The following is a 25,246-nucleotide window of genomic DNA, read 5'->3' on the forward strand; positions in this document are numbered from 1 at the left end:
GAAACTGAGGCCCAGAAAAGGTGGGATGTGTCCAGGACCACGACCCAGGGTTGGTAGGTGCCCATCCCCGTGAAGGCTGGTTTTGGACTTGCGTGTCTGTGACGCCTCCATGAGGCTGAAGTGTCTTCACCAAGATGGAAGTGTGTCTTGTGTCCCTAACCCGGGGAGGCCTGGGGATAGCAGTGTAAGCAGCCCAGGTTCTGCCCTTGGGGTGACCGAGTGGGCTGACCGCCACAGCTGGGCACGAGTGGAGGAAGTGGACACTGGGAACACCCACATGGACAGATAGTCTGCACTGTAGGTGAGCCACACGGCCTGGCCACCTCTCAGAGCAGCCCGGCACAGCTCAGAAAGCCAGGCGCTGGACAGCACTCCCGGCGCCCAGGCCTGTGCTGGCCTGTGGACAGCCAGGTCGTGAAGTTCGCTCGGGGCTGTGCACGCGCCCAGGACCCTCTGCAGAGTCTGGGTTGAATTCGAGAGCAGCCGGATCAGGGTGCTTGAAACAGCTCCGGTGCTTGGTTTTTGACCTGGTTTCCCGTTCTGGTTGCCCCATTGACCTACCAGATTCCTGAGTGGTGGGCGTGTGAATGGGGCAGGAGACGACAGCAGCCTCTCTGGCACAAGCTGAGGAGCCCGACTGGGGCAGGGTCATGCTTTGTCTTGGATCCCTCCCTAAATCATCATGACAACGCTACACCCCGCCCAACACAGCGCTCTTCATCTCTTCCTCACCAGCTCCCAGGGCAGGGATGGGTGTTCATGGTGGGAGCCCGACTGGCTGCCAACCTGGTTGGTTCTCTCTAGGTCCAAGAAAGAGTGGGTATAGGGTGGAGGGACATGGGGGGGGTCATGTGGCCGAAGTCTCGGGCCAGTGTCCAGAGAGACTTAAGCATAACCCGTCAACATCTTAACTGGGGCACCAGCACACCGTCTTCCCTCCTTAAAACCTTAATCCAGGATTAAGGAGAGGTCAGTTACCTCTGCAAAGAGGTGATTTGGAAAGGGGCGTGGTCTCCCCTAATATCTGAAGTGCACAGAGGTAGAAGCCACAGCATGGTCATCTGCCTGTCCCAGGGCCAGACCCTCTAGAAATCCCAGACAGGTGCTGATTCCTGAGTCTGAGATTTGGCCTTTGCCTACAGTTCAGCAGCAGGTCCCGTCACCTCCCTGCGTGCACACAACCCTTCCTGTAATTGGTGCACGTCACAGATGGGACAGAGCCCGAAAGGGCCTAGAGGCAGAGTTGCCTGTGGGAGGTCTGTGGAGAGTGCTCTGGGGAACCAGCCTGTGTATAAGCGAGAGTCCGGACTGGGCGGAGGGACGCTAACTGTGATGCATTGGAAAGAGGCTTTGGCCAATCTCATGACAAGCCCTGGTTCTGGAGTGGCCCTGCAGAGTTGTTCCAAACAGTTGAAGGGACAGTTTTTTTTAATTTGTAGGCATTTGATGTGGTCTGTTCTCGGGGAGGGGGCATCCTGTTTGGTGAGCCTGTTCTGTTTGTGGAGAGCAGTTCCCAATGAGGAACCCAGCTGTGACCATTAGCAGTTCCTGCTCCAGGCAGCTGGGGAACTAGCGCCTCCTTCTGGAAGGGAGCCACACGCCAGGTGACCGACCGGTACACTTCCTATATTTCTACATATGTCTAGGACTCTCGGACATTGCACTTCGCCTTACATCTTTTCTTCCTCACATTCGCCCTCTTATGGAGCAAGTGGTATCTCCCTTTGACAGAGGAAAAGCCACAATGGGAAGGTCAAAGGGTAGCTAGCGGCAGATCACGTCCAGAACGCCTGGTTCGTAGGGCAGCAGGAGGAACATGGGTTAAATGGTTTGTGTTCGTATTTAATCCTCTCCCATGTTGATTTACGCTAACCCTGGGATTGTGTGCAAGTAAACTACTTTAATTTAAATAATTAGATTAGATCTGGCCGGTGTTTTAAAGGACTCCAGCCCCATTTGTACCACCTCCTGCAGTGCCGGGGCTCAGGGCCTTCCAGCTGGGGCAGCTGGGATTGCCCGGAGAGAGGACAGCTGGCCCTTCCCGCCGAGGGAGGTTCTGCCTCACTTCTTGATGCCTCTCTGCAGCCGTGGGCCCTGCACTCACGCCTGCTGCCACCTGCCTCCCACGTGATCATGCCCGTGCATTATTTACTGTATCCCTGTCTTCCTCGGGCTAATTTGTTCCTCCCCAGGAATCAACTCGAGTTTCCTGCGCAGACCTTTCCACAGAGCAGGTGTGCCGCTCGGCCACGTGGGACCCGTGCCTCGCCCTGGGCAGAGCGCTCGGCCCTGCCGCAGTGGGGGTTCCCGTGGCCACGCTGCAGCCCCTGCAGTTGTGAAGATCCAGGAACGTGGGATGTGCATGCTCTGGTCCGGGCACGTCAGGGGTTCACCACGCTGATCTCCACCAGGTTGTCTTCTCTTGGAGAGCAGTTTCCAAAACCAGAAGAACAGCAAATGTAATTGGGTTGAATGAAAACTTAAGATTTGGAGAGGATATAACCACTTTAAATCTGTTGGAGTCTGAGCCCCGGGTGAGGGACATCTCGGGGTGCTGGGTGCAGTTGCAGAGGGGCTCATCGTCTCTGACAGATCCTCGTCTCAAACCGCAGTCGTCAGATTACATGAGAGACAACCCAGTGTGTGGAGGCCTAAACAAGGCCTGCAGAGTGCTCCAGAGTGTGAGCTCTGACTGCTAACATGGGAAATCATTTCAAGAAGAGGAAAAGTGACTTTGATTAAGGAAACAATTTGACTTCTAGAAAATATAGCTCATTTGACTACCCTTTCCGAGGTATTTTTATACTACGTTACCAGGGACTTAAGGTAAAATTGTGCAGACCAGTGGTCCCTAATTTTGCTGCAGATTGCAGTCCTCTGGGGATGTTTAAAAATGACTGTCGCCTGCCTCTCCCCCAGACTCTCCGATTTCACTGGCGAAGGGAGGAGCTGGGAGCTGGGGCATGGGAACTGTAAACACTCCTAGGTGATGCTGCATGCCGCCAGCCCATTCATAACCAGTTTCACCCCAATAAAAAAATAAAGTGCCGACCATTCCATGGGTTGATCATTGATCTGGGCTGAAAATCTAAAACTGATGGTTGGGAGCATGTAGAAAAGAAGAGGGTGATACCAGGGTGTCGCTCACCAGGAGGGCATGTGCGCATGTAGGACTCTGAGTGATATGGACAAGGAGCCCCTCCCCCCAGGAAGTTCTCTTCCCAGTGGGTGGGGCTGCGTTGGGCCGGAGGGTAAGCTTTTCTGCCTGCTGAGGTTGGGCCAAAGGCTGCCGTGGGTTGGCGGCAGTGGTGGTGTGCCACAGGGTGGTGTCGGAGCTGTCCGAACCCTCAGCCCCTCTCCCTGCAGACACTGGCCATTTCTTGCTTCAGGTTTAATTGCATAGACATCACTGCTGCTCATGTGAGAGATTCAGTATTAATGAGAGGTCTTGGGTTACAGCTGGGTCAGAGGCAGTTAATGTGCCATGTGGACACCTGACCCAGCTCCCATGGGTTCGAGTATGGGTTGGGGAGCTGAGAGGGCAAAGTGGAAATCTATGGACCATCAGTTTTCTTGCATTAATGGTCATAAAACATGGATCGTTTTCTGAACATTAATTCTGGGAAGAGTTATTTAATAGGGGTCCTGAGTACAGCAAATTTTTGTTGTGGTTGTTAATCCTCACCTGAGGATATTTTTCCATTGATTTTTAGATAGAGTGGAAGGGAGAGAGAGAGAAACATTGATGTACAAGAGATACATCAATTGGTTGCCTCTCGCATGACCCCTACCAGGACTGGGGATCAAACTTGCAACCCAGGTATGTGCCCTTGACCGGAAATCAAACCCACAACACTTCAGTCCATGGGCCAGTGTTCTAACTGCTGAGCCACACCAGCCAGAGCAGCAACTTTTTTAATACCACAGGGATTGACTTAAAAGACCTTTAAGCCCGGTCAGTGTGGCTCAATGGTTGAGCATTGACCCATGCACCAAGAGGTCGCCAGTTAGATTCCCAGTCAGGACACATGCCCAGATTGTGGGCCACATCCCCAGTGGGGGACATGCAGGAGGCAGCTAATCGATGTCTCTATCTCCCTCTCCCTCTCCCTCTCCCTTCCTCTCTCTCTAAAATCAATAAAGAAAAAATTTTTTATTTAAAAAAAACCTTTAATATCTCCTCATTTTTTGAATTCTTTAGAAACATATGGCCTTCTCTGGCTAACAAGTTAACTTCTTTCTCTTCCAAACCTCGTGAAAGAGCTGTGTTTCGGTGCCCCGCCATGCCTCCTGGCCCCTCTCACTGACTGCAGCGGTGGCCGTGGCGCGTGGCCGCGTGGCCGGACAGACTGCAAACAGACCCTGCTTGCTCTGCCTGCTGTCTGCTTGGGGGACATGGGTTAGTCTCTGAGGTCTGTCCTCTTCCTCCTCTGTAAGGTAGGGCTGATGTGAGGGTTCAATGAGGGGATGCATCTGAATGTATGAAAATCTGTGTCTGGCTCATAGAATGTTCTCAGTGCTTTAGTGATTTCATCACCACTGAATACCTTGAGAGCAGGGATGCTGTCTTTCTCAGCCCAGCTGCTTTGGCTCTCCCTACAGTGTCTGTCAATGAGCATGCACTCCGGAAACGGAAACTACACCAACAGTCTGAACAGGGAAATTTGATATTAAGGCTCATTAACAAGGAAAAGGGTACAGAAGACTAAAGAATGTGGGATTAACAGATGGAAGGATTGAGCAGAGCACCCAGTGAAGGGACAGACTTGTTAGGGGGTTCCCCACACAAAGCGGATTAACTGGAAACTGCCCGTCGGGTGTCAGTGAGACTCACTGGGAGGCTGGTGCAGTGATCACAAGGTATGGCTTAAGCATCACCAGGCACGGCCAAGCAGCATGGACTTGGAGCTGAGGGCAGTACATGGATAACTGGCCTAAGTAGGAGCAATGGAACTTACCCTGCAGGTGGTTTATGCAATATTGTGCCTATATCTGGTCACAACAAAATGCAATTAACCTCTGTTTGCAGTGCGTTTTACTTAGTAGTAGTTTGTTTATGGAAGTAGCACGGTGTGGTGAACACATGGATTCTAGAAATACCTGTGTGGCCTTCTTATTCAGTTTCCTCATCTGTTTGATAATAAAATGTTTTACGTAAACAAAATAGAATATGTGCTTGGCACGTGGTTGATTCTCAGTAAATGTTATATTTCTGTTCCTTTCCTTTCTTTGACTTATTCCACACACTTCAGGCATTTCCTAGATGTTCACGCTCTATAAAAGCAACTGAGTCCTGGCCGGTTTGCCTCAGCTGTTGGAACATCAGTGCACAGACCAGAGAGTCATGGGTTCAATTCTTGGTCAGGGGCATGTACCTCAGTTGCAGTTCATCCCTGGCCCTGGTAGGGGTCCTGCAGGAGGCAGCCAGTCGATGTGTCTCTCTCACATCAGTGTTTCTCTCTCTCTCTCCCTCCCTTCCTCTCTTCTTCCCTCCCTCCCTTCTTCCTACTTTATCTGAAGATAAACGGAAAAATATCCTTGGGTGAGGATTAAAAAAAAAAAGCACCTGAGGTTGGGATGATGGTAAAATAGTCAGGTTCACTTTTGCCTGTCACTCCCTATCATTTGACAAATCGAGACTTCATTTAAATGTTTGAAGTCCTCACTCTGTAAAAGTCTTTTGTTTTTTTTCCCGTTTTTTTGTTTTGTTTTTTTTTTTGTTTGTTTGTTCAGATAGAGTGGGAGGGAGAGAGAGGAAGAGAGAGTGAAACATCTACGTGAAAGGGACACATCGAGTGGTTGCCACCCGCATGACCCAACCAGGGCCGGGGACAAACTGCAACCAAGGTACGTGCCCTCAGCAGGAACCGAACCTGGGTCTCTCTGGACCGCAGGCCGATGCTCTATCTGCTGAGCCAAACTGGCCAGGGCAAGTCTTTTGTTTTTGATGGGATGGGAGTTGGATTCAAAGATATAAGACCTATTCTCGATCATCTCTCTCTCCCCCTCGTGTCGACAACAGTTATCAGGCACGTAGGTGAACAGCATGCGGCTGACGGAACGTGCCTGAGCAGGGCAGGCTGAGCGGGACTGCTTGGTGCGCTCGGGTTGCGGCCCACCTTCTCTTCCTCCCGGCTCCTCCAGGTGCTCTTCGAAAGTGCTTTGGCTACTGCACAAGACTCAGAAACCTCTTTTCCTTTCAGAACTAGAAGTCAGTGTCAGTTTTCCACATCTCCAAAGGAAAGGGTTAATTCAGAAAACGACACCTGCTTATACCTCAGTTTCCTAAGTTCATTTACAGAGAAGGAGTCTGGGAAGTTAGGCCCCAGTAGCTCAGCCGTGAAAGGGCGGAGACTGAGGCCGGGGGTGCAGGTCCCATCTGCGGACGGCCTCCCGCTGTCCTCACCGCAGCAGCGTGTGACCTCAGCGCCCACCAGAGTGCGTGCGGCCACCAAGGAGGAGCCGGGACGTACAGCCCCGTCAGCACAGCGAGGGGAGCGGCCGCCTCCCATGACACACAGAGGCAGACCTTTCTCCACACACGATGTCATGGTTACCAGGAGGACTCGGGTAAGGCGGTCTGGTTTTCAGATACATGCTCTCTGCTTATTAATCATATGCTATAGCAAGTTATTAAACCTTCTACCTCTTAGTTTCCTCATCAGAAAAATGGGGTTGATGGGTACCTGTTTCATAACCTCGCTGGTAGGATTAAATGAGGTCATTCGCGTTAGAGACTTGGCAAATCACATTGCACATGGAAAAGACTGTTCATTGTCAGGTTTTATGTACCTCAAGCGAGGAGCCTCTGATCACGAAAGAAAAATGTCACATTTGTAGCACAGTAGACATAGCTCAGATTCTCTAATTGGCTTTGTTGACACCTTTCTCGTTATTTAATAAGGTCCAGTTTGGGAGGAGATGGTAAAGAGCATTTGGGTGAATGAGGAATAATTCACATACTCATGCATCTTAAAGTACTGAGAGTTTTCTTAGGTGCAGACTCAGCAGAAGCCCTGTGAATACCTGCTGTACCACTAAGACATACCCGTGTTTTTCAATAGTCGTTATTATTTTTGACCAGTGTTGATAGTAGTTTTCACTTATTGCACAGATATTCTGTGCCAGATACAGAAAAACTTGCTACATGTATTTACCTCATCTACTTCTCACACAGTTCATAAGATTTTGTTGTTTCTGTGACTACTTTAAAGATTAAAAAATCTGGAGCTTAGTGAGGCTAACTTTTCAAAAGTCATAAAATCAGTAATGGAGAGAACCGGCATCTGAGCTCCGGGCAGTCTGGCTTGGAGGCTGCCCTTTGAACTCATTGCTATTAGTCTAAACCATGAGGACACCAACACTGTAGGGCTGTTCTGGAAGAAAGATGAATCTGTGCGTTTGATAGTGGAGAAGCAGAGCCTCAGAAAAGGTTGTAGGATTTGTCCAAAGTCACACAGTGCTGGCTGGGTGACTCCACCAACCCCGTGGTTTGCTATCTTAATGGAGGACAGGGCAGTCCGTACAGACACACACGGAAGACCCGTGCTGTACCCAATACTCCTACGTGCTGGAGGGACATGAAAGGAATAGCCGACACTCCTTACGGGAGATAAAACCAGCAGGGTGAACGACAGAATCTGCAATTAAGTTCTGAACTGTGCTGAGGTTCACAAGGACAGGGTTGGAGGAGGGCGCCCCCTCTTCTGAGGTGCTTTTCATGCCATTTAAAAATTCCATCATTTCTTCAACATGTACGAGGAAATACTTATTATTGGCTTTTTCAGATGAAGAAACTGAGTGTGAGTCGGGGTAGGTGGGTGACTTAGAGTCAGAGTCCAAGAGCAGCAAAACTTGGCTTAAACGCAGATCTGCCTCCAAAGGCCGAGGGGGCAGGTGCGCAGTCCAAGCGGTCCAAGCAGTCCAAGCAAAGTGGGCAACTTCAGCCAGACCAGAGGGGTGGGTGGAATCAGGGCGGAGCTTGTGCACCAGTCTGTGGAGCTGAGACTCTTCCTGATAAGTGAGGTGGGGAACAGACAGCCCAATCATGTGCTACTGAGTGGGCCCATGGAACAGCTACGTGGGCACCACCTGGGACTTTGTTACAAAGGTGAACTCTTGCCCGGCCAGTGTGGCTCAGTGGTTGAGCGTCGACCCAGGCACCAAGATGTCGCCGGTTTGATTCCTGATTAGGGCACACACCCAGGTTGTGGGCCCGATCCCCAGTGGGGGGCATGCAGGAGGCGGCCATTTGATGTTCTTTCTCAGCGATGTTTCTATTACTCTCTCCCTCTCCCTCTCCCGTCCTCTCTCCCTCTCCCTCTCCCGTCCTCTCTCCCTAAAATCAATCAAAGAAAAGAAATTGATTTTAAAAAAAAAAAGGTTGACTCTTGGGCATCTCACTACATCAGAACCTGTGTTTTAATGAGATCCTCAGGCGATTAAAGGTTGAGAGACACTGAGCTAACCATCGTCACTGTTTTTGTTGTTGTGTGTTTGGGCCCAGGTTTGGGTTTCTGTTGTTTCTGTTGCTACTCCCATCAAAAGATGATGGTAGTTCTTCAGAGACTTACAGTGTGATATATAGGGTGTCACAAAAAATGTATATACAACTTTGAATAATTATAAAGCCAGTGTTCATTAAAATACATTTTATTTTTATGATAGAATAGAATCCTCAGACACCCTGTATACATTTTTGGGGGACACCTTGTACATGGGGTGTTAGGTGGTTTGTTGTGATGGGGTTTGAGGTAGGTGATCTGGATCCCCAGCACAGCTTTCCTGGCCTTCGGACCCCCCGCCCCTTTCCAGGACGGGGCGCCCGTCAGGTGGCCTGGAGGCCTGCGCAGGCCTCACTCATTGTGCCTCACCGGCGTTGCCTTGAAGGCGAGACCCTGCACCAGTGGGCAGCCGCAGCGGGCTTTGCTGAGATACCTGCTTCACCGCGGAGGTCTGGAGCCCCGCCTGCCGTGTCCACAGGTGTGCCTGCAGATGCCGGGAGATCAGACAGGAGTGGAAGTGCTGCGGGAGCCTCGCGTGATTTTCAAAGCGTTCATGAATGTCGTTGAGTAGAGTACCTCTTGTCTGACAGAGCATCCTCTGGGGCCATTTCACTACCAACGCTGCATTTCATTGAATGGGCAGAGAAGAAGCAATCTAAGGGATGCAGCATAGAGTCTGAAAATCCAGATGGCCCTGCCTTGTTGTGACTGTAAGTGCCTCACTGGAGTGCTATTTTTCTCGTCTGTAAGAGTCTGACCTGCTCAAGAAGCGGGTGTCACAGTCTGCCGCCTTGGGGTCTGGGAGGCCACCTGGAAGGGGCCCTCTGCTGTTTCCTGTGGCAGGTACGGCCGCAGCTGCTGTCCTCTCTCCTGTGTCCGGGTGCAGGCAGGAGAGGCTCTGTTCCGCGGGGCACCTGTGTGTTCATTTAGTGTCACCTCCTCGGCAAAGGTCGACCTAGTAGGTGGCCTGGGAAATAATTGGCGGTAGCAAAGGGATCGGAATCTCCGGGGAACATCATCCTGTGCGTTTCATTGGGATTTGGAGATGGAGAGGAAACAGCGCCTGCAGCCGGGCGCTCCTGCTCCCCGGTGCGAATAGCTGAGCTGGAAGATGGGCATTATGTAAAGCGGCAGGCGGCAGGGTGTGCGCGAGGCGTGCCCGCGCGTGTGTCTGAGTGTGCCTGTGCGCGTGCGTGCGGAAGCTGGAGAACAGCTGTGAGCAAGTCCGAGGGAGAGAGAGAAAGGGAGGGAGCAAGGGTGAGGGAGAGAGGGGCTTCTGTAAGCCTGCGTGACCACATCGAGTAGCTGCAGAGGGAGGTGGGAGCAAAGAAAATAAAGGGGAGTCATGCTTAAAATTCCAGAGCAGTGTGAAACCGCAGAGAAAGGAAGCTGCCCCAGCCTATGAGAGCCTGGCCCCCACTCCCTTCCCCTAGAAACAGGCTATGGGATGGTCATGGAGGTGAGTGCCCTCCAGCATCCTCAGGGCCCCCCCTCCCCGCCCCCACCCACTGCCCAATGCATGAATGAATGAGGGCCTCTCTGCACTGCACTCTGCTACCTACCGTTCCTAATGGCTTCCAGGTTAGTGCTGACTCGTGCTGCGGCTCCTGTGTGTGTGTGTGTGTGTCTTTGTTTCCTTGGGTATTTTTTAAGGGGTGGCCATGCCCAGGGATCGGAATAGGGCCCTGGGGGTTGTAGCGAGACCTGTCTGTCTGGCTTGTGCTTTCCCCCCTGGTGCCGGCTGCTCAGAGCTGCCGAGAGCACAGACCTTTGGGAGGCAGAGTGAGTCCGGAGTCCATGTTGCTTGCTTCTGTTCAGTGTGGGGATCTGAGAGCAGCCCTGTGACATCACGCTGCAGGCTGCCTCCTTTCCTCTCCCTGCCTTTCCTCTTGCCCTCGCCTTCCTCCTCAGCTTCCCGCACCGCTGGAGCTGAGCTTCCAGCACGAGCGGTGGGCTGGGCCAGGTGGAGGGAGGCGGTGGGTTGGGGCTGCTGGGGTCTTCCTGACTAGCAAGCCTCGTCCAGGATCTTCCGACTTGGGGGCAGAGGACTGAATTAGCAGTGCGTCATGGAGAGCTGGCCCGAGCTCCAGGAAAGTGTGGACAGGCCATGTGCTCCTGTTCTCCACCCACCCACTTAGCGCTGGGGTGCCCTGGCGGGGGTGGGACAAGAGCAGGAGTTAGCAAGGGAGAGGCAGACCAGAGGTCAAGGCAGGCCGCCCTCTGAGATCGGCAGGTGCTGCCTCTCCCACAAGGGAGAGCCCTGGGAAGTGCTCTGCAGGAGAGGGTCCAGGGGAGCTGATAGCCCCCCAACAGGTGCTGCCTCTCCCACAAGGGAGAGCCCTGGGAAGTGCTCTGCAGGAGAGGGTCCAGGGGAGCTGATAGCCCCCCAACAGGTGCTGCCTCTCCCACAAGGGAGAGCCCTGGGAAGTGCTCTGCAGGAGAGGGTCCAGGGGAGCTGATAGCCCCCCTCTCGGGATAAAGGGTTTGTTTATTCTTTGGCTTAACGGGCATTTGGCTCAGAGATTTGCCATGTGTTTTCAGAAAACAGACAGTCAGTGGCTGGGCCTTACTCCCCCACATCTCCTTGCATTGTTAGTTATTTGCTTGATTTAGGCAAGTGGGGGTTGGGGAGGACACGGAGCTCCCTGTCTCCCTGGGGACCCTCCAAGCCCCAGCCAGGGCTGGGGCGAGGGATTCCGCCTCTTACCTTCTCTGACACTTGCTAGCAAACTGTGCTTCTGTGGCCCCGGCTCCTCCGCCCCTGCTTCTCCTGCGCAGCTGCTCTGAGCAGCGTGCTTGCTGGCTCTTGTGCCTCGGGTCGCACCCCACTGGCCAGACAGGCTCAGGACCAGCTGAGCTTGGCCTTGGAAGAAGAGAAGGAGAAAGAGGTGTTTTGGGGAGCTGCTCATGGAGGACAGTAGCAGTGTCAGGCTATGGATAGTATACCCACTGAGAGAGAATAAAGAAATGGGAGCTTTTATCATACCGCCTACAAAAACTCTCCCTTCACATTCTCTCTGCAGGTGGGAGCAAGCCTGCAGCCCTCCCTCAACCTGTGGTGCCACCAAGCACAGTTCCCTGTCTGTGCTCCTCCCCAACTTGACAGGAAAGAGGCAGGCTCACCGAAATGACATTTTCAGGGTCTTACCTTGTTAGACCAGAGACTGGCCAGCTGTTCTTATAAAGGGTTTGTGAGCTGGGCCGTCTCTGTTGCAATAACTCAGTTTTGCCTTGTACAGTGGAAGTAGACACAGGCAAATATGAACGAATGAGCATGGCCATGTTCCCAATAAAACTTTATTCATGGACTCTGAAACTGCCGTTTCATATAATTTTCACATGTCACAAGATATTCTTCCTTTGTTTTTTTCAACATTTAAAAATGTGAAAACCATTCTCAGCTCATGGGGTCACACAGAAACTGGTGCGGGCTGCAGCAGCCTGCGGGCTGCTGTTTGCTGAGCTGAACCAGGCAGTGCCGGTGAGGAAGTCCCGAGACCTCCTCAGAACAGGGTGAAGGGTGCAGCAGCCTTCATTGTCCATGTGTCTGTACACATGCCCCTCTGTTCCTGGTTACAGAAGATGTGGGGCTGGGCTCTGTTTCCTGATGACCTCAAAACCTCTCAGGGTTGCTCCGGTCCAGTCAGACAAAAACCTCGGCTGATTGGAAGTCAGGCAGTCCAGGTCCGGGAGTCCAGGGAACACATTGGCTAAGGACTTGACATGTCAGGCTAGAGAATCTCGGGCCTGGGTTTTGCCTCCTGGCCTGGAGATCTTTGTATAAACATCCAGCATACAGTCCGGTGGGAGTTGGGTGAGGGCTGGGTGGCTTCACCGGCACTCCTCCAGAACTCGGGGCTGTCATCTGTGTGGTGGGGGGAGAGGGAGGTGTTCCCTGTATGGATGAGCACACGTACACATGCGCTCCCGTTCACCTTAGACCGTAGCCAGGGACTCAGGACAGGGACGGACTCCACACTCCCACTCTCCCGAGGATGACTCCCAAAATACATGCTTACACTCTGATTTCCAAAGCACATGGCAAGACGGTTCTGCCCGACTGTGGGCCCATCAGTTCTCTGGTATTACAGCCATTTTTGGGCTCCACAGTTTAAGGGAGATTGAGATTTAACTGAAATTCACTCAGAGGAGAGTGAACTCACTGTCTGAGGGACCGAAAGCCATGCTCGGTGAGGGGTGGCAGGAGGGGCCAGCAAGCCGGGGAGAAGAGAGTGAGGAGGGAGAGCCGGGTTCGCTGGCACGTGGAAGAGGAACTGGAGTTACTCTGCAGCGGCAAAGGGGATGGCCACTGGGCGTTTGGTAGGAAGCCACAGGAAGCAGTTTAAACTTAGCAGGAAGAGTTGTCCAAAGCTGAAATGAATGACATCATCAGTTATTTATGTCTATGTCACTTGAGGTATAATCAACAAAGACTTGGTGGAGATGTTTTGGGAGAAATGATTTTTAACGTATGAAGATCAGTTTGAGGAGTTAGAAGAATCATCCTCCAAAAGACAGGGTGATAGGTTGGAGGAAGGGTTATAGCCATGAGGAACTCCAGCCTGGGGAAGCTGGAATAATGGGAGTGGTAGTAGGTGCAGTATAACAGGTGTTTGTTTTGATCATAAAGCATTTGCCGACAGCCCTAGCCAGTTTGGCTCAGCGGTTAGAGTGTCGGCCTGCGGACCAGAGAGGCCGGGGTTCAGTTCCCGCTAAGGGTATGTACCTTGGTTGCAGTTTGTCCCCGGTCCCGGTTAGGGTTGTGTGGGTGGCAACCACTCGATGTGTCCCTTTCGCATTGATGTTTCTCTCTCACTCTCTTCCTCCCTCTCTCTCTGTTCTATTTGAAGATAAATGTGAAAAAAAAAAAAAAAGTCCTCAGGTAAGGGTAAAAAAAAAAAAGAACTTCCCGACGGGCAGGAAAAGTGAGTGGTATTTGGAAGGGAATCCCTGGGATTTTGTGCCTGACTGTATTTTAAATGAGGGGGAGCCTCTCTTGGTGACTTAGGTAGTCGTCTGTGGCCAGGCAGATTGGCTGACGTCGTTCAACCCTATTTGTTCTAAATTTTTCTGATTTTAACATGATGGTTATTTTTCAGCCTGTTTCTGTCTGATCTCTAGCAGGAAAGTCGGTCAGAGTTGGACTTGAATCCATAGGGGTCTGGACGGGTTTCGGTTGGTCTTATAACGAGGTGAGGGAGGGTGATATGAGGAGAAGGGGGCACTGAATGCTGTTACTTACCTCTCGGTCTCCCACACCCTGCTCCCCCATTGGTCTGACTGCCTGGCTGGGAACAGCCTCTGGTGCCCAAGGTGGGGTGGCTCTGCCCAGCGGGGAAGCTCATGATGCTGAATTAACTGGGGGTCCAGACTGCCTGGGTCTTGTTTCTGGACGCCTCGCCTGATTTAGATCCGAGTCCCTCCGTCTGTGAGAAGCCGCTTCCCTCTGCAGCTCACAGAGTGTCCTTTGTACCCCTTTGCCACCCCCTCTGGCATCTTTTGGAGGGTAGGTGGCATCCGCACTCCTTCTGGCAGAGTAAAAGCGGAAGCCCCGGTCCTGCACAGGGAGGGGCTGAGTCCGGACGGCCTGGCCCCTGGACAGGAGGAGGGAGAGGTTAGCTAGTCCCACATCCGAACTCCCACCAGACTGGGCGTCCCTTAGAGGTGTCGCCCGTGTTCTCAGTGCCTAGGACATTACTGGGCACGGAGTAGGCTTCTTCAGCTGTGTTGGCTGGACGGATGGACCCCACACAAGTTCCTTTCAGTCTCAGTGGGACTTTGCTCTTGCTGGGGAGGGGGGGCTGAAGCTGGAGGTTCTGTTTAGCTGAACTGCTCCCTGCCCTTTTGCAGTGGTCCTGTGGCCTCTCGGTGGACTGGACATTTTTTTGAAGGAAAGGGCTTCCTGGGATAGCTGAGCACCTTTCTGCCTTCACAAGGTCCCGTGCCCCTGAGTGCTGAGGTCTTCTGAATACTTTGGGTGGGGTGGAACTTAGATTTGGCCGAGATTGATAGTGAGTCCAGTTGAAAAGCATTAAGTCCCATGTGTGCCCAATGTCATGTGTAATATGGTGTATTTAATCTTTGTGTATCTACAAAATCCATGACACAAATGCTACGTGGTCACTGCCCTACGGGGCCCTGGGGGTGAATGTCACACCGTTGGGGACATAGTAGGTGCTCAGTAAGTGCTGAACAACATCGAGTCAGTGAGGTTAGTTTGACGGCTAATGACAGTGAAGCTCGGAGAGAGCTGGGTGAGGAGCGATCACCACGAAGTCTGAAGTAAGGACCACAGGCGAGGAGAAGTGAGGATCATGACAGGTGCACGTCCGCTGCAGCTGCCAGACGTGTGCCGCCCGGCTTCGCTTTCGCACCGGAAGCAGAGGCGCAGGCACTGTGGGGTCCTCCCCGAGGAATCCCAGCCTCGGCGGGAGGTCGGAGCACATGGCCACTGAGGCCCCTTTGGAACCCGGGCGAGGGTGACAGACCGCTTCCGCCACACTGCCTACAAACCCAGCAGGACGGTCTCCCAAATGGTAGGTGCCTGACTTGGCAAAAGTCTCAGAGGAAGGAGCTTGTCCTGACCGGTAAGTTCCTGCTTAGCTTCCGTGTCTTCTGCTTCACACAGTAACTCTCTCTCCTCCCAGCCTTGGGGAAGTAGGGACCAGCTGGGGCTGGGAAGGCGGCAGCCTGTGTTCTCGCTCTTGCCATGGGGAAGGGCAGTGTAGAAATCGGATTCAGTTCTTAATTGGGAATTCACTCCCTACTTCTGACACGTTTTTGTTGTCCCATGAGCAGCTATAGGAAGCCCTCGACCCCAGGGAAGAACTGCCTAACTCGGTTATGTCTTTTAAAAGTCTTCCCTTCACCCTGGTAAGGCGGGTTGTGCCGGTCAACAAAGAACACAGGTGCACAGACAGAGAAGGTGATTTTCCTCAAGGGCACAGAGCAACCCAGAATTTAAACTCAGGCACATACACTGAGGTCTGACAAAGTGACCAGTCGAGCAGAGAGTCTGGAAGTGATGTATTATTTTAGTTTTTATGGATCCAGAAGTCGTAATAGGAACCAGCGGGCTGGTGTTATAAAAAGGCAGATTGGGATCGGCTTAACCAGGAATACTTGGCAGAGTATTCACATGGCAGGACGAGCAGCTCTAACAAGCTCACTCCTCTGTCTGTGCGATCCATAGCTGTGACCCTGTGTGTGCATTGTGCTGGAGACCCTGAGGACCACACAGATGACTGTGGACAGGAGGCCACTTTAGATCGAGTAGTCCTTCAGCAAAGGCTACTCGGGCGGTGACATTTGAGCTTTGATCTGAAGGTTGAAAAGGAACCAGAATTCAAAACTCCATAGTAAGGCTTCCAGGCAGAGGGACTGACAAGTGCAAAGGTCCTGGGGCAGGGTATATGTGGTGTGTTCAAGGAACAGGAAGGTCCAAGGAGGCCAGGATGGAGTAAGGGGGAAAGTGGTACAGGGTGAAATTGAGGAAACCGTTCCCCAAGCCTGCATTCCAGGTGTTGGGTTGCTGGTCAACAAGTAAATCTCTAAGAGGATATGAACTCTTCCTCCAGATTAGGGCAGGGATACGAGTGGATTTGGTGCAGACCTTGGGACCTGTGGGTAAAGTCATTTATGTCTGATTTCTCACAGTGGTTCTGTAGCATCATCTGCGTTTTCAAAGGTTATCGTAACGTGTTCCTCTTCAAAATGTCCACAGAGATAACGGGAGCTCTGGCTTCTCCCCCAGGTCTGGCAGGACCCAACCAAACTTCCTTTGCTTTGCTGGAAAGGGGAAAAGTGGGTCAGGCTGTTTTGGCATTTGAGGCATGGAGTCCTGGTTCTATTGCAGGCCCTGGTCTCCATGGAAATGGAAATTAGTGTTTGTCATGCCTGCTCCTGGGTTGAATTCCAAACTCAGGGCTGAACAGAAGTTGCAGGAGAGCCGGGAAGCGGGGGTGCAGGGGGGTGAAACTCCAGCCGTCATGGTGCGTGATCTCTGGCTCATGTGGCAAAGGCACACACCATGGCCCCGTCTCCAGCCCCCCAGCCCCCTGGACCGAGCACCAGGTGGAAGGATGGGCTGAAGCTCTGCTCGGCCAGACACTTTCCGCGGACCTTGCCTTACGGTGACTGGTCAGCACACTCGTCAGCGGCTAAGTCACTGCCAGGACTTCCCCCTCGAGTAATTCATTCCAGGCTTGTGTCTAGGTGCTAATTAGCCAGCTGCATGCAGATGTTTAGATGGGCTCTGCCACCTTTCACTCCCCTGGCAAATTAAAAAAATTTTTTTTTAACTTTTCGTAGAGACTTGAACAAGACAGGGAAGGAGAAATGGGAAAGTGGAGCGGATGGGTCGTAGGAAGTGCCCCGACCTGTCTACACAGCGTTTGCAGAGGTGGGACCAGAGAGGGCCTGAGCACTGAGACAGGGTGTGGCCGGCGCGTGGGCCTGTGAGCCAGTGTTCGGGTGGCCAGTGGCCCGTCAGTGAGGCTGGAGGAGGGTCAGGTTCCATCACAAGCTGCCTCCGCCCTGCCAGTGGTCTGAACCAGAACGGTGCCAGTTCTGCCTTCTGGGTTCCAAATTTCAGGACGGACAGACCTGTCCCTGAAACCTTGTATGCTTTGTCCAAAGGCCCAACTGGGAAAGCCCGCGGGGACAAGTATCCTCGCCTGCGAGCATGAGGTGTCCATCTGTCACAGTCCTGCTCTCGTGGCAGTCGGAGGAGGCCCCTTCTGTGCCGGCCCTGCAGTTGGCAGCGAGGGACTGTGACAGGAGAGAAAGGCATTGTTGCTAGAGCCCCTCCTCTCCCGCCCCCTGCTGAGAGGCAGCATGCTCCCTCCAGGCCCCAAGGCCCTGGGCCAGGCTGAGACCCACTTCAGCACAAGTCCGGAAGGGAACCGCCAAGCCATCGGTTGTCAAAGGGTGTGCCCCAGGAGCTTTTGGACACGCGGTACCTGTGTAATCGGGGGCACTGGCCTCTTTCCTTAGGTTGTCAAAGAAAAACGTGGCAGCAGCCAGTACAACAATAGCTGTCCAGTGTGAATGAATCAAAATTATATATATTTTTTGTCAGATTGGCAAAAAATATATTTTTGGGATGTGTCGCAGAATTTTAGGAATTTGTTGACGTGTGGCATGAGATGAAAAAGGCTGAAAAGCGCTGCTCTACGCCATTTTAATAAAACAGCCACAACAGAAGCACCTGCCAGAAGCTGGGCAGCCCTTTCTTCAACCCGGTGATCGCAGCTGGAGCCCTTCCCCCTGGAAAGGAGCTGACCCGTGGTCGACTTGCCGCCAGGCGGAGATTCCCATAGGCTCACCGACAGTGGGTTCCATCCGTGGTCACGGGGAGGGAGCAATCCTTCTTCACCCTTTCAAACCCCTACCCTGTCTAATAGCCTAAAAAGTTGAGGTGGGGCGCCCTGAGACGTGCACTGTGCAGCTGCCTGTGAACCCCTGGTGGACAGGACGCCACCTCTCCTGACCTGTACTCACACACCTCACAGTGACGGCTTGGCTGGATGAGCCCTTTCGACCTTCTCCGCGCCAGTCCTCTCTACAAAGTTCTAGCTGGGTCTGTCCTTTCCACCTACCGTGCTGTGGTTTCACGGGGGTACAGACACACTGCTAGTGACAAGCAGAAATGCAGAGAAGAACTGAGGAGCAGCTCCCTTCAGGGAGTCCTAGTAAAGTGAACTGAATTTAGAACCTGGTTAGGCAGACAGACCTCTTGCAGGTATTCGCAGGAAGCATGCACATTTCCTGCAGACATTCCGCCAGTACACCTGTGGAGCTTCCGTCGCAGGCACTTGGGTGTGTGCTACGGGAACATTCTCATTCGCCTGGATATTTGCAGTGATACTATGAAGAACTGAGGGATTATGGACGAGTCTTCGGAATTGCCATGGGGATGGGAGGTGACGTTATCCCACCGGGTCTGAGGGTACTGAGTCGTAGCCTTACCCTGAGAACTGTGTCTTCATGCTCACTGCCCATCAACTTCAGGTTCCTCCCATGGCAGTTTGTATGACAAGCTCAACTGATTTTCAGTTCCAGCAAGTCCGCCCACACGGTAGACACTGAACAGCTGACGCACTGAGAGTCGTATGCAGGTTTCTGTCCTGCGCAGATACGTCACTAATTCCTTGTGAGATGAGTCCTGGGAACAGTGACTCGCAAATTCTGCAGTGCATCGAACCAGCTACAGTGCTCATTTAAAGTGCAGATTCCTAAGAGCATCCCCTGGAAATGGTCATTAATTGAGTGGGGTGGAGCTGGGGTTCTGCACTTTGAAGGAACCGCCCAGGTGTATCTGGTCCCCACTGTGGGAAGTAATGCTCGGACGGAAAGATGGCAAGGACACATTTCCACATTTCAGAGAGGAATGAGGAAAAGCCCTGTGATGATGACGGTGCCTCGGTAATACTGAGCATTCATTGTGTAGCGAGCACTGCACTAAATACTGTACTTATGTTATTTCATTTGACACAGTAGCCCTATGAGAGAGGTGGTATCTGTCCTCCATCTGACAACAAAAATGAGGCTTAGAGGCCAAGGTCACCCGGCAAGTGGCAGAGCTGGGCCTCAAACCTGGGCCTGCTGATACCACAGACTGGCAGTGAATCCCGACCCTGTGGGGCCCACGCAGGCCCTCAGCAAAACAAATGTTTCCTTTGAAATTGGCTTTCTAAATTGTTAATGAATGTTCCTTCACTTAGGTTGGGGCACTTTGGAATGCATTAGGCAGTCTTATAAAAATTACTAGTGCCCTGGGCACTGAATCTATTCCAGCCCTGCGTTGGCCATCCAGGTCATGGCAGGGCGGGCTTTCGGGGAGATGGTGACGGACAGGAGGAAGGGGTCTGGCTGGGAAGGAGCCAGGGTGGTGGAGCACACTGTGGTGAGGGGAGGGGCTGCCGCAGCCCCAGAGGGGAGGCGCAGGGACTAGGGCAGCAGGTGCAGATTTTGCAATCTCTGAAACTAAATAATCAGTTTCTTTGGAGACAAGTTAACCTGAACGAGGAACTCAGGAACATTACCTAACTATTCTGTCTGCTCAGGGTTCTGAGCAACGTAGGGGTGGCTGGCCAGCGAGCCGGCGTGCTAACTAAACCTACCTGTGCCAGCCCTGGCCGAGGTGCCCAGTGGTTAGAACTTCGGCCTGCACACTGAAGAGTCACGAGATTGATTTCCAGTCAAGGGCTCTCCCTGGGTTGTGGGTTCAATCCCCAGTCCAGTTGGGGTGCAGGCAGGAGGCAGCCAATTAATGTGTCTCTCTCACATCTCCCCTGCCCCCCACTCTCTCTAAAAACAGAAAAAAATCAGTGGAAAAAACCCTGTAGGGCAGAATAGGAAAAGAAAGCAGAGTGGGGTGGCCCCCCCACCTCGAGGGGCGGGAGATGCTGCGGAGTCTGCAGAAGGCTCGGGGAGCTTCGGCCTCGTTCCCTATGTCCCTGTTTTCAAGGGCTTCGGCCAAACCTCACTATAGGAAGTGGGAACAAATTGTAGCATGAGGTGTTGTAGTCAGACTTAAGGAAGCACTATTTGCTAGCAAAGAGTAAAACAGTCTTTGTTGGAGGTCTCGAAAAAAGGAGGACTAGGAAGTGAGTGAATGGCCTCTGCCCCTTACCCCAACCCCCTGCAGGGGGTTAAAGTGGCTGGTGGGGGTGTCCCCGTGGACCTTTGCTTGGGGAGAGTTGATAACAGAAATCTCTTACGCACCAGCTTCAGTAGCTGTTATGCTTCAGTAGCAGTTTCTGGTAACGCCGTGCCTGCTTCCCGTCACGCCAGCACCTTTGTCCACACTGGGGTTTTGTTTGCTTCTCTTTGGGAACATTCTCCTCACCTGCTGTCGTGCCGTCAGCTGGCTAAGTCTAACACATTTTTCTGAACCTAGCTTAAGTCTCAAGTGTCCTATCCTTAAGGAAGCCTTTCTTGGCCCCTCAGGTCTGTCTCCGATCCCCTTCCCTCTCCTTTCACACCGCCCGTTGCGTGTTGAGTGAGGGAACCATGCCTGGCTCCTCCCGGCTAGAACGCCGAGCACAGGGATGCGCTCGCACTCACCAGTGTGCCAGGCGCGCAGGAGCGTCCGTGGCATGGAGGACCCCGATGTGAGCTCCCTCCTCCTGGGCCAGGCACGTGAACTTAAGAGTTTAGTGTATTAATTCCAAACTCCGGAAGAGAATCTTAGTCTAATAGCCCTTTCAAGGAGGCCAGTCTTTCCTCCCTCTATGTAGCAAAGCTGAGGTCATTTTTAGCTTTAAAATCCCAAGTTTTTGAAATATAATGCAATACTATTATTAATAATGGTGGCAGGATCAGATCAGTGGCACATCTTAGAGTTTGTTTGCTTGAAAGACACAATACTATAGGTTATAAGATACATAGGGATTTTTTTATCCTCACCCGAGGGTATGCTTATTGATTTTAGAGAGAAGAAGGAAGGGGGGGGCACTGATGTGAGAGGGAAACATTGATCAGTTGCCTCCCATACGCACACCGACCAGGGATCGAACCTGCAACCTAGGTATGTGCCCTGACTGGGAATTGAACCTGCAAACTTTGGTGTACAGGGTGATGTTCCAATCAACTGAGCCACCAGCCAGGGATGAAAGGGTTTTATTTGCCCGGTAGGACATCCAAATCTGTAGGGCAAAGGGTGCCTTTAAAGAGAGTTTTAGGACTCAAGCAAGTCTGGTAGTGACTGTTTTGAGTTGGAACTATAGCTCCAAAACTTCCTGTACAGTGAAGGGTCAGAATGGAGGTGGGGGTGAGGGCGATACTGGGAAGAAGCCAGAGAACTTGAACCACTGGAGAGGATGGTCAAAAACGGAGAAATTACTTTTTAGAAGATTCATTTTGACAGCAAAATAGAGAATGGATTGCAGATGGAGGGGCAGGAGGTTGGCTCCTTCCCCTGTCTATTTACCAGCCCAGCAAACAGTTTTGAATGTTGGTTCTGAGAACAAACTCAACCTCAAGGATAAGATAGGACGGTGATTCACATCCTGCCCTGTCACTCACCCTCTGTGCGACTCTGGCGAATCACTTAATCAGTCAGTAATTCAACTTTATCAACTGAAAAATAAGACTAATAGTAATATCCATGAATGCTTCCTAGGTTGGTTGAGAAGGTTAAATAAGATAATACTTAGTGAGTGCTTGGGACAGTGCCAGGAATTATTAAACAGTCACGAACAGGCTGGGGCACAGACTCCGGTACACCGTGCCCGGGGCTGCCGAAGCCGTGGGTGTGGAGACGTCGCGGCGCGAGTCCCACCGGGCTCACTGGGCACGTCCACCTTGCAGAGCGCGTGCTGCACAGTGTGGGCGGCCAGGCTCTGCCGCCGGCAGTGGGTGGGGCTTCCTCTTAATACCAGACGGAATGTGTCCAATGCTTTGATCAGTTCCGAGGTGGAATTTAGAGAACATTTCTGGAGAAGGTGGGTTTGAGATGAGTCCTACCGGGTGAGCAGGACTCCCCGGCAGGTGAATGCCCAGGGGCAGGCCGGTTCGTGCACAAGCAGAGATCGATGGCACGGATGTCAGGAGGCAGCAGAATGAGGACCATGTTAGGAAAACCAGAGAAAGATAAATAGGACAAAAATAAAAAGCATAAGCAGAGATAAAGTATTGAAATATAGGGAAATGTCAAAGTATTTTTAGTAGAGAACTTTGAATTCCATTTTGAGGATTTTAGACTTTACTATGAATGCTGGTAGGGGGTAGAAAGACACTGTGACATACATTTAGTCAGATTCAAGGACAACATTATGAAGGAGTGTGGAAGAGGAAAAGGAGATGGGGGAGACCACGGGGAGTCTATCAGAAGAGTCTGGGCAAGAAGCAGAGAATCGAGTGGCTGCGCTGGAGAGGGAGGGAGAGGCCGGGCCCTGAGCCTCACTGAGGTACAGCGGATGGGGTTCAGTGATGCGCTCTTCGTGGGGTGAGGTGGGAGAGGTGGGTTTGCAGCCTGAGACCAGGACATGATCATGCTCTTGAGAATGGGAAGGGGGTGGTCTTCAGGTGGAGGTGCTCCTGAGACATGTTGGAGGAAATGTCCTGGCAGAAGACTGCCGGACTGAAGTTAGTGAGTGTGAGCAGAGCCGGAAGCAGCAGGGCGTCTTCTGCTTCAAGGTGGAAGTCACCGGAGCCAGAAAATGGCTCGGGTGCAGGACTGACTCATCGCTGGGGCTGCGGTTCACTGGGAGCAGCCAGAGAGGAGCTGGTGGCTGAGACAGGACGAAGAACAGGGGAGCCGTGTGTCACCAGGAAGAGGAGGCGAGAGGTTCAAGAACAGCACAGATGATCAACAGTATTATATGCACAGGGATTAAAGTGACAAATGGCACAATAAATTGTTTATTGACTGATCTTGGGTGGCGTGTGTAGGGTCAGCTGACCTGGGGCCTCTAGGGGATGAGGAAGTCATGGGCATGGTGATTGAGAGTCTGATATTCATGTGGTTTTTGGATAGTTGGAGTGAGCTTCCTCTAGGTAAGAAAGTTTCACCCGCCCTGGAGGTTTGGCTCAGCGGTTAGAGCGTTGGCCTGCCAACCAAAGAGTCGCAGGTTTGATTCCGATCAGGGTCATGTTCCTTGGTTGTGGTTTGGTCCTCAGCCCTGGTCAGGGTCTTGCAGGAGGCAACCAGTCAATATGTCCCTCTCACATCGCTGTTTCTCTCTCTGTCTCCCTCCCTCCCTCCCTGCCACTCTATCTGAAGATAAGTGGGAAAATGTATCTTCAGGTGAGGATAAAAAAAAATAAAAAGAAAAAGCATGTTTTGCCCACCTCTTGTGTGAATTCCTCATGAGCAATTCAGAGTTTGAGGGAGGAAAAAGGGGTCTCTCCATTCCCGAGTCTGGAATCACCGGCATGATGTCCCTTATCTACGGAGAAGACAGGAGCCACAGTGGGGTCACTGTCGAGGCGGCGTGGCCAGGTGTCAGCCAGCTCCCGGCTCCTCTCGGCACACTGGTCGAGGTCAGGCATGCAGTTCCTGGCTGCTCTTCCGGCACAGTAACCCTAGAAGACAGTTTAAAACTCGGAGCACTTGGCTGTGCCTGGCGGTTGCCTGCCCAGGGATGTGTGTGAAGGTCTACTTACGACCCTTCTGAAGCTCAGCTTTTCCAGCAGAGGACGAGGAGCATATTGTTCTTTTTAGGGTTTGTAGCACTGAATGAGTTCAGAGTCAGAGAGTGGGGTGAGAACCCGAAGGGCCTCATTTTCTAAATCACAGTTAATGTTGGTCTACTAAGTGAGTTTCTAAATTTAAATTCTTTTCCAGCACAGAGCAGAGCCCCTTATACATCCTGTGGTCACATGTGTCTTTCCTTTCTCTGCTCCCCCTTTTCCCTCTCTCCCTCAGTTTTCCTCCAAAAACCAGAACACGGCCCTCTCCCAGGACCTGCTGGTTTGGGCTTTAGGGCTCCGTCCCTGTGCTCTCTGCTGAGGATCCCAGGTGGAAGTTCCTGCTGGAGGGGGCATGGTTTCCCTTGCAAATGGGTCTGATGAGGCTGCAGCTGGGTCTATGCAAATAGCAGGGTTCCCTGCCCTGCACTCCCCTAGCTCAGGGAAGGACAGGTGAGGCTCCCGAGCAGATCCTAGGGCCCCTGCAGCCTGGCTCCGGGCTGTTTCCAGAGCCTGCCCTGCCCCCTGACTGCACTGGGGGAGGGACTCCTGTTTTTCATCTCCCTCCCCTGTGCTCTTGGTCTTTCCAGTCTCACACTCGTGCTCCTTCCCAGGTCCACTGTCCTTTCCTGCGAAACCTTTTCCCTTTTCCTCTTCTTTCGTTCATTCTCTCAGAGCAAAGCAAACACCTATTAGAACTTGACTGCGTTTATTTTCGTCTCTTCTCCTGTCCATTAAGAACACATGTTAATACCCAACAGTAAACATTTATACCACTTATAAGTGCTTCGGGAAGTGAACTTGATACTGTGGGCTGTGGAAATGAATTTGGGAGGAGGGTAATAGGAGTGCGAGACCTGCTGTGGTGTGTTCGTCTCCACCTGGGCTGGGGAGCAGAACATGGCTTACAAGGAGGTAGTATGGTGTGGGCGAGTTACAAGTCAGAAGACCCAAATTCTGTGTCTAAAATCTCTGGGATCAAGGCCACTTAGCTTCTCTCTGCCATGCATCGGTCTTCGTTTTTAAAATAGGGATTATGGCATTTCTCACTGCTACCTTGGTGGACTGATTTAAGAACCAGTGAAATAAGGTCCGGTCAGTGTGGCTCAGTGGTTGAGCGTCAACCCATGTGCCAAGAGGTTGCCAGTTCGATTCCCCGTCAAGGCGCATGCCCAGGTTGTGGGCCAAATCCCCAGTTGGGGCATGCAGGAGGCAGCCAATCAATGTTCTCTCCCATCGATGTTTCTAGATGTTTCTCTCTCTCCTTCTCCCTCTCCCTTCCTCTCTCTCTAATCAATAAAGGGGGGGAAAAAAGAACCAGTGAAATAATGTGTGTGTGAATGCTTTGAAAGGTGGGAATTATTGTTATGTATATGCACAAATATATCCCAATCAAAATGAAAAAACTGGATTTGCAGCATATGCAAATTGAGCTCATAGTATTGAATGATCTCTAATGTGTCTTTCAGCCCTTAACATCTGTTTTTTTCCTGGGCAGTTTTTGGCGTATTATAGGGGCTCTAACAGTATTTGGACGGATGGACAGACGGATGGAGGGAGGGAGGGAAGGATGGATGGATGGATGGATGGATGGATGGATGGATGGA

At 52.1% G+C, this 25,246-nt stretch overlaps 1 protein-coding gene across 3 annotated transcripts in view; it reads left to right on the top strand.

The window, feature by feature from the left end:
- GRAMD1B (GRAM domain containing 1B) overlaps nt 1-25,246 on the top strand; it is a 162,336-nt gene that overhangs the window by 95,522 nt on the left and 41,568 nt on the right. The window lies entirely within an intron of this gene.

The sequence above is a fragment of the Molossus molossus genome, unplaced genomic scaffold, assembly GCF_014108415.1.
Source record: "Molossus molossus isolate mMolMol1 unplaced genomic scaffold, mMolMol1.p scaffold_m16_p_22, whole genome shotgun sequence".
Lineage (NCBI taxonomy): Eukaryota > Metazoa > Chordata > Mammalia > Chiroptera > Molossidae > Molossus > Molossus molossus.